Source organism: Pinus tabuliformis, chromosome Q, assembly GCF_031772625.1.
Source record: "Pinus tabuliformis cultivar Carrire ecotype Pingquan chromosome Q, CPIR1, whole genome shotgun sequence".
Lineage (NCBI taxonomy): Eukaryota > Viridiplantae > Streptophyta > Pinopsida > Pinales > Pinaceae > Pinus > Pinus tabuliformis.
Window position 1 is genome coordinate 430,820,635 of NC_142296.1, and position 9,538 is coordinate 430,830,172.

General features: G+C 35.3%; 1 non-coding gene across 1 annotated transcript; it reads right to left on the minus strand.

Moving 5' to 3' along the window:
* Window positions 1-7,891: 7,891 nt before the first annotated feature.
* Window positions 7,892-7,987, minus strand: TRNAY-GUA (transfer RNA tyrosine (anticodon GUA)). Its single transcript has 2 exons — window positions 7,951-7,987; window positions 7,892-7,927 (listed from the first exon to the last, which is right to left on the minus strand). It is a non-coding gene; the product is annotated as a tRNA-Tyr (tRNA).
* Window positions 7,988-9,538: the final 1,551 nt, after the last annotated feature.

The following is a 9,538-nucleotide window of genomic DNA, read 5'->3' on the forward strand; positions in this document are numbered from 1 at the left end:
CCACATGCATGACATGTACATAGCACCACCTACACACAGCGCCACTTGTACCACATGTACATGGCACCATGGGCCCACAACACCACTTGTACAATCGTGCATACAACACCATATGTACCTTGCAATGTATGCAACGTAGAGCTTCATTGAATCAATTGAAACAAGAGTGTATCAAGAAATATGAATATTGCTTACCTTACTTCTATCAACCTTTCAAAGAGGATGAGATAGAGCAAGACACAGTTGTACAAATCATGTACCCCAAAGAGCCTCCAGTTGTGTGCGATTTTGATTGGGATCTCGATGATGTTGAGGAATTTACAGACAATTTAGTTCAAGAAGAAGTTTTAATAGAAGACAGTGAAGAGGACTTCAAGAAATTTGTTATTGAGCGGGTAACGGAAGAAAAAAAGAAGCAACGTGAAGTGCGGGAGGCTAGGAAAAAGGCTATCAAGAGTTTGAGAGTCTAGAGAGGCACTACATGTGTCATCCTGAGATTTTTCAAAATCTCAAATAATCGTGCGTCTGCGAGTTCTAGCGTGGAACAGTTGTGCCACTGTCAGCATTTGTCGGCGTCATTCAGGTTCATGCAATTGGGATTCCCATTTTACAAGTCGATCCTTTGTCATCAACACCTGATACGTCCTGGTTGTTCCGTCGTGATTGTTCCGTCAGCCGTCGTGACTGTTCCGTCATGGTGGGGTTGTAACATAATTATAACGTATATAAGTTTTAAATAACTATAATTATATAATATATATAAAGTATAATTATATAACATATATAAATTATAATTATATAATAAAAAAATTTATTATTATTATTTAAAAAAAAAAAACTATTTTAAAAATTATTATTATTTAAAAAAAATGAGTTATTAAAAAAATGAGAATAAAAGTTAACTTATTGTTGAGAAAAAAAAATAGACATAAACCTGGGTTTAAGAGTAGAGATAATTCTAGACTCAAAATAGAGTTACTAGCAAATTATAGAAGTTGAGCCACCAGTGACGGCGAGTTTCCATATGCCAAGACGACAACCGCAAAGACAATTGCCAGCAATATAGCTTTGAGGACAAAGCTTCCGAAGGAAAGGGCTATGTTATGAATATAATTCATAACAATTAAATTAAATAAATAAATATAAATATTAAATAATCAAATATCAATTATGTTAAATAGTCATTAAGTTAAGTGAAAAGGCATGTCTAAAAGACATGCCCAATCACGAAAGGACACCTGCTTAGGTATATATAGGCGGGTCCTCATTGTAAACATTCATCACTTATACATTTATATATTAATAAATTATTATTACAAAATACCTTCTGTGTATTTTTTCATTCAAGCATACAAGCTATCAGTTTTCATGCTTCAGTAACAGTTTTTATGCTTCAACAAGACTGACAACAAACACCACGACTCAATCCCCATGGTTCCCAGTGCTTCCAAGGAAAGCTCAACCTAAGCCTTATTCAAAATTTCATGGCAGTCTCTTTGCCATGCAATCTCTTGCATCATACTGCCATAAACACATAATTGTCAGTGCATAAATAAATATAACAATACACTAGTTACCTTACCTTGTTGTGCCAAGCACTTTGCTTGCAATTGAACACATCCACGCCATCTCTCAAGGGACTCGAATTCCATCGACAAATCCACCTGTAACTAGAGACTGGTTAATATACTTGTCAAGTACATGTTCATGAATATAGCCCATATCCACATAATGTCAGACAAAATCAAGATTAAGAAGACTTCATGTATGCAAGGCACTCATTCGTTTGAAATTAGGGTTTCCAAACATGGCCAAATGAGTTATTGCCCAATTCCTTTCTTCTACCATTTTACTTTGTTACAATCAAGTCTTATTATGTGCTATCACATCACCCAACTGTTAGTTATGTAAATACATCAACTATTGCCTTGTCATACTAATACCACGCATGTTTCCTGCAACTGTTTACACATGTCAACCACATGTTCCAAATATCAAGACAATCATACCTATCAATTTGAAATCAACTTTTACAAACAATCATGTCATAACCCATAGTCAAGTCATAGTCATTAGACATCATGCTACAACTGTCAACTGCATTTAAGTACATATCAACTGTCTCAATACATATGTGTTAGTACAATCATCTTAAAACAAGATCATTTCTTCATGCAATCCTATAGACTCATACTCATATCATGTGATTAATCAAGCATTCAAAAATAGATAGACGACATAATAGACACCAACACTCAAACACCAGATAAACAATATAATCAAACATTCAAGCACAAAGTAGACAACATAAGCAAGCTCATATCTTAATGTATCTTAGGGGAGGCTATCTTGTCTGCAAAATCAATCTAGTTAGCATGATATAACTTCACGAGATATCAACTCAAACATAAATAAGGTCATGATATCCAAAATAGTCACTAGCTAACATGTTCACATCATAACTCATACACAATTATCATTCGCACATATGCAAAATAAATCTAGATTAGTACAACACCATATTACAAATATATCATCTCATACCTGAATATCATAACCATAGCCATCTGCATGCCCAATCCAACTTAGTATGATACATATAATGTCAAGATCTTAATTAAATAACCCTAATCATCAAGTTATTAGCATATAACAACAATAAGCTATATATCATGCTCATCAACAACATAAAACCTAATCATCAAGTTATCTAACATAAAACAACAATAGCACTGCATGCAACCACAAGTTACTATCATTCTTAACTATCTAACACATGTGCATATGACTATACTAATCAACTATCATCTATTATGTATGTAACCATAACATCAAAAGACATGTACATAAACCTAATGCATATAACAATCCTTAACTTACTTACCTGCATGTCAAACATGCAAACCTGTATGACGATTTACTCTTATCCCAAAGTCTAATGCCACAACCTCATTATGATGATTTACATCTCTTTCTCTATCTCAACCAACACATTAACATCATAACAACCAATAGCATCATGATAACCTAAATTGCATACCATGACTTCACCAGGCATGTTTGACCTAAATTTCATGCATAACTATAACCAAGACTATACATGCATAACAACTACATATAGAAATATAACACGAGTGCAAAACCATATGCAAACCATTCTAGCTAGAGTCCAGTCATTAATGCATGACCATATCAACTACACAAACCATGACCTCATGCATGACAACAATAACCACCTCACGTGCATAGCAATGCATAATCAACCATACACACATGAAGACATACTCCATGAAAACACCTTCAACCTTCACATGGCGACATCACTACAACCATGATTAACACCATGCAAATGCGACAAACACATGTACTACATGCATAAGGAACACATATGCAACCAACATGAAAGCATGATCAACACACAACCCAAGGAGAGTGCAACCACACTCTGACACCACTCTGTAACACCCTCCTCCCACATCTACCCAAGAAACGAGCCAACGGCGGTAAACATGTGACGAGAGGCTGCTATGATTGGATTCAACCTCCTATGTGACCTTAAGGAAGTGGAATCGATAGAACACATCAACCAACTTATCCAGATCAGCAACAAAACCCTAAGGAGACATGTCAATCACCCAGACATCCTTCTCCCGGGTCCCACTGATGTTTTGAGACATGTCAACCACTCAGACATACTTACCCTTGATCTCATGCTATAGGCATGACAATGTCCAGAAACCCAAAGTCACTCTCACAAGATTTCCTGTCAGTGCCTAGAGACCCAATTTTCCAGTTTTGTGCCAGCATCCCTCAGATTTGAGCCATTTTTTCAGACCCATAGCCCAGGGCACTGCCCAGAATGGAATGATAGTTTAAGATCAGTCAAAGAACATTGAAACAATGAAGCCAAAGCAATAAGTTAAACAAGACGTTAATCTGACCCCTCCTAGCCATGACAGGCATTTCGTCAAACATATCATCAACATGTAACCTACAGGTGTAAACAATAGAATTAAGTGTAGGGATCCCATACTTATCTAAGAATCGCTATGAACCATTGTTCCTTCATGTCATTTGTTGCATTATCATCTATTAGGCCATAAATACATTATCCATTCATTTACAAGTAAAAACATGATGAGAGCCATACATAGTTGTTGTCATAAAACACACATATAACTAGCATAATAACAACAGAAATACTCATGAAAGTACAACCATATAGACCACATATAATCCATCAAAATACTCATAGAAATACAAGGAGAAATAACATTTCATTAATGATGCAAAATCCAAACTCGGGATGGGACTTCCACGTTCCACCCGGCCATAGAATGGTTGAGCCAAATCTCTCTTTAGCCATTCACCCCCATGCCATATTCCAAGCATGAATGTGGGATCTCATAGAACACATCAATCAAAACTCATCCAGGGCTTCCAAAGGCCATCCACCTCAACCCATCAAACAATGATTCCACCTCACGGTCGGACATCACAAAACCATCATTATATTGGTCTCTATCCCAGCCTTCCAGGGCTCCAAAGTGTTTGTTCCAACCCAGCTCCCAGGACTAGTAACTCAACCCATGGTTGTCGCCGTGCTCCAGAGTGTTTGTCCAACCAAGGCTTCCATGACTAGTAACTCAACCCATAACTTATACCGGGCTTCCATTGCATTTTTCCAACCAAGGGCTTCCAGAGCGTTTGTCCAACCAAGGCTTCCAGGACTAGTAACTCAACCTAAGTTGCTATAGGGCTTACAGAGTGTTTGTCCAACCAGGACTAGTAACTCAACCTAAGTCGTTATAGGGCTTCCAGAGCATTTGTCCAGCCAAGCTTTCCAGGAACTAATAGCTCAACCCAAGCTAAGGAAACATGAGAACAAACCAGAAAACAAGCAAATGAACCCACAACACCATGGCTATCTAGGATATGGAAAGGTTAGGAAAATCCACTGTCAATCCAGGCAATCCTCCATGCCAGTGACAGATCATAACTAAGAAACCACATGCATGTGTCATGCATGCCAAAACTAGTGAAGAAATCATACATGCAACTTGGTACCTGCAAGAAAAAAATGTTGTAGTCTCTGATCCTGATGTCCTCTTGTGCTTTCCTGCTCTTCTTTTGCCTTCTTTCTCCAAAACTCCAAGCATGCCACAACGTCCAAGAGTGCTCCAAGAAAACTCTAAGTATCCAAGAGTATGAAAGAAATAGGGAATAATGACATAGCTCCAACACTAAACTGACCAAGTCTTGCCCACTAATCCTCAAAAGCCTTTTTATCAATAAGGCCTTCAATTTCCTCCTCACATGAAACCTATGACCTTTCTCACCTTTCTTTTCTCCTAATTCCATTATTTTCATAAATAAAATGTCAATTAATGCCTCCTGCCTTTCCAAAGCCTTAGTCTTCCCTTTGCCAATTTCCTTAGCCATAATAAACCGAATCAAAACCCATTAGTATGTTCCCCCCACCATTCAGCTTGGAATATGTGTCCCATCATCTATGGCCTTATATATTTTTACATGGATTTTTAACCAGGGTTTTTGTAATATCACACTATTATGGTCAACCCTCTCACAGGAAAGCTTTTTGGGAGCATGATAGAGTGGAGAATCAATAGTTGGGAAAAAGATGAGGGAAAAAGACCTAGGCACTCTACCATTGATCATTGTGTCGCCCTTAGACACTTAAGTCTTGACAAAGAAAATTTGGGACAAATGAGGTGAAACAACCAATTGTTATTTTGTGAATTTTAAGAAAGCCTCTAACACAGTACCTAGAGACAAATTATGGAACAAAATGGAAGAGTTGGGTATCCCATATGGATAGAGAGTGACAGTTCATAAACTTTATGAGAAGGTTAGGCCTAAAATCAAAACAAGTGAAAGAATGTATGAATGTGTTGGTAGTGGTATTAGTATTAAACAAGGATGTAATATATCCCCCACTTTGTTTAGTTTATGCATTGACAAGCTAAAAACTTTGTTAAGCAAAGTGAATGGAGAGAGTGTTCGTTAGCACGCTATGTGGTGAAGCTACTTTTATACGTGGATGATCTTATTCTAATTTCAAAAATAGAGCACGGATTAAGAGAACACTTCTAGGCCTTATAACACTTTTGTCAAGAGTTTAGGATGTAAATGAGCATTGCCAAGACCAAAATCATGATCTTCTCTTTAAATAGAAAAGACAAACCAATCACCTTTCTTTTCGAAGGCAACCCATTGGAGATAGTGAAAGAATACAAATATCTTGGGATTGACTTCCAATATAAGCTCAGTTGGGAAACTTGTAGGGTGAAAAGGATATAGGGAGGATGGAAAGCCTCATACTTACTCCAAAACAAGTGCAAAAAAGTTAAATTTTGGGATTGGAATACCAAAAAAATCCTTTTTGTTTCATTGGTTACGTCGATTATTCTCTACGGTTGTGAGGTATGGGGAAACAACATGTCAACTTGTAGTTGAAGACAACTAAAAAGAATCCAGAAGCAACTAATTACTAGAAATCTCAAAGATAAAGCTACAACCCCATATGAAATTCGTTTAGCTGAAGCAGGGACTTTTCCGTTAGAGGCAACCATGATAATCAGGTTAATAAGTTATTTAAATAAGGCTTAAAACATGGATAACTAATGTTGTCCCAACAAAGCTATGGAGAAGGACTTAGATCATAGGAAAAAAAAATGGGTGAAGAAAAACAAAAGTGGTTGACTAAGTGGAGTATCAAATTACATGAATGTCTTGATTTCGTGTTTGAAAAATTTAGGGCCAGCATGTGAACCAATCACAATGGGCACAAAAAAGTATATCACATCAAAGACTTATCCCAACTTGTGACCATGGTGAGAAAACATATTTAAGGGTAGTTATTAAAGAAAAAGCAAGGTTGTTAGTTGCACAGTTGAGGATGGGATCACATCACCTTAGATGTGAGAGTGGTAAGTGGAGGGTACCGAAGGAAGTTTGGGAAGTGAGAATTGCATATTTTGCTATAAGGGTGTTGTGGAAATGGAATGGCACTTTGTTTTAGATGTGAGAGTGGTAAGTGGAGGGTACCAAAGGAAGTTTGGGAAGAGAGAAATTGCATATTTTTCTATAAGGGTGTTGTGGAAATGGAATGACACTTTGTTGTGGAATGTGTAGCCTAAGAGGATATCCACATTCAATATCAAAATAGTTTAAAGGTCAACAACATGCACAATATATTTGTCAAGGATATGATCAACTAGATTGCTAGACTTCTAGTCAAAATCCAAAGTATAAAGTCCAATATCAAAAAGAGTATGAAGATGAGCTAGTGTTGTTATTCTCTTGGTCCCTTAAGTTGTTCAACCTCATGGATGTCATTAAAATCAATTAAGCAATCAGTCAAACTTTTTGTTAATATAAAACTTGAAAAAAAAATTAGACCTCAAAAATTAATCTCTCTCTACACTTGATAAATCCAAAATTGAAACAAATCTCAATCATAGAAGTTTACTCTATATTTTCTTAGTTTACATAGAATAATTTTCAAAAGATTTTCACAAATTTCATTTTCATAAAAAAAAAACATGCAAAAAAAATTCAAAAAAAAAAAAAATTCAGAAAATCAAACTAACATGCCAAATTCTAACCAACAAAAGCTTTTTAAAAGATTTAAAAAAATTCAATTTAACATGACAGATTCTGACTAACAAAAATTTCAAAAAATCAAACAAAAATTTTCAAAAAAATCAATTTAACGTGCCAGATTCTGACTAATAAAAAATTTCAAAAAATTTAAAAAAAAACACCTAATAAATCCAGAAATGAAATAAATGTTCATCCATCATAGAAGTGTCCTATATATTTTCCTAATTTGCAAAGAATAAGGAAATTTCACAAAAGCGAAACTTAATCCGACCTGCCGGATTCGAACCAGCGACCTAAGGATGCCACTCAGGATTTGATATCCTACTACAGTCCTCCGCTCTGCCAACTGAGCTAAGGTCGGCTGTTGAACATTTTCACAAAAATAAATTTTTTCTCATTATTCGAAGAAGTACCATTTACTAAATTCAGCAAATATGCCATGTGGCTTGTAATTTTGAAAGGCAAAATGCGCAGAAGAAACCGTGTATACGGCACCGCATAGTGTTAAATAAACTGTTAGGATTCAGATTTCGGAGCAGCATATTGCGAAATAGACGGTTAGTTGTACAGGTTCGGGGTTTTTTAACGCAAATGGAGTAAGGATTGGAATTGTAGGTTTGTTAGGTGTAATTTAATTAGTATAGATTTATTTTGTTCTTTAATTAGTATAAATTTATCTTGAGGTGTAATTTTTTTTAAATTTAAAATTTGAAAAAAATGTATTATGGGAAATTTATTTTCATTTAGTATTTGATATATTTATGATTAAGATAAATTTATATCTATATATATAAATACGGCTTGTCAATGTTATTACACTTTGAACTTATTATTCCAAAAAATATATATTTAAAAAAAATCCATAATGTAAAATAGTGAAACTGTTTAAAATGTTTTATCCATAAAAAAATTTAATTGTTATATATATATATATAGTTACTTTACATTAAGATAATTTATAATAGAATATTTTGTTATACATCACTTACATTGAGATAATTTATATTAGAATATTTTGTTTATGTATTATATCATTTACATTAAAGTGTTTTTTTGTTTTTGTTAGTAATGGATAAATCATCAACCCTAATTACGGGGTCTTGTTTCAAGGAAATCAAAGCAATCACACACAAAGAACACCAAGAAATACCCTGGGAGAACCCCAACTTCTCGAAAAACCAACCTAATAGAAATTTAGTAATCCATGCCAAACACCCTAACGAAGTTTGTTGGGGAGTCTATTCAACCCATGGTCCCATACACTAACAGGAGAGACTCTGCTCAACCCTTGGCCCAGAAGTTTGTAGGGGAGTCTCTTCAACCCATGGTCCCATACACTAACATGGGAGACTCTACTCAACCCTTGGCCCAGAGACTCTGCACAACCCTTGGCTCCTCACATTGGGCAGAGAGACCCTGCTCAACCTTCCAGCCCAACTGTGGGTACCTTGATGCTTGGCACACATACAATAAGTCTATTTATAGGTTTCTTTCTAGCCAAATACAACTAGCATAAAGCCACTAGCCATGAAACCATGTGTTCAAAACCATTAGTTGTAAACTAAGTCACCTGACACGTGATTCGGGATTCGTAGGCTTCGGGATTCGTAGTATCGGATTCGGACACATTGACCCCCAGAACAGGACACGTAGGATTCGTTATATATTATTTTATTAAATATATATCTATATCTATATATATATATATATATATATATATATATATATAAAAATTAAATATTTCTTACACAAATTTTAATTAATGATACAAATTTATTGATTTCAAACATAGATCTTCATCTATAGCATGCATAGTACATATAAAATTCAAATACATGTCAGTGGTCACATAAATCATAATTCATAATTCATCATTGAAAGACAACATATAACTACAAGATAGTAAGATAAA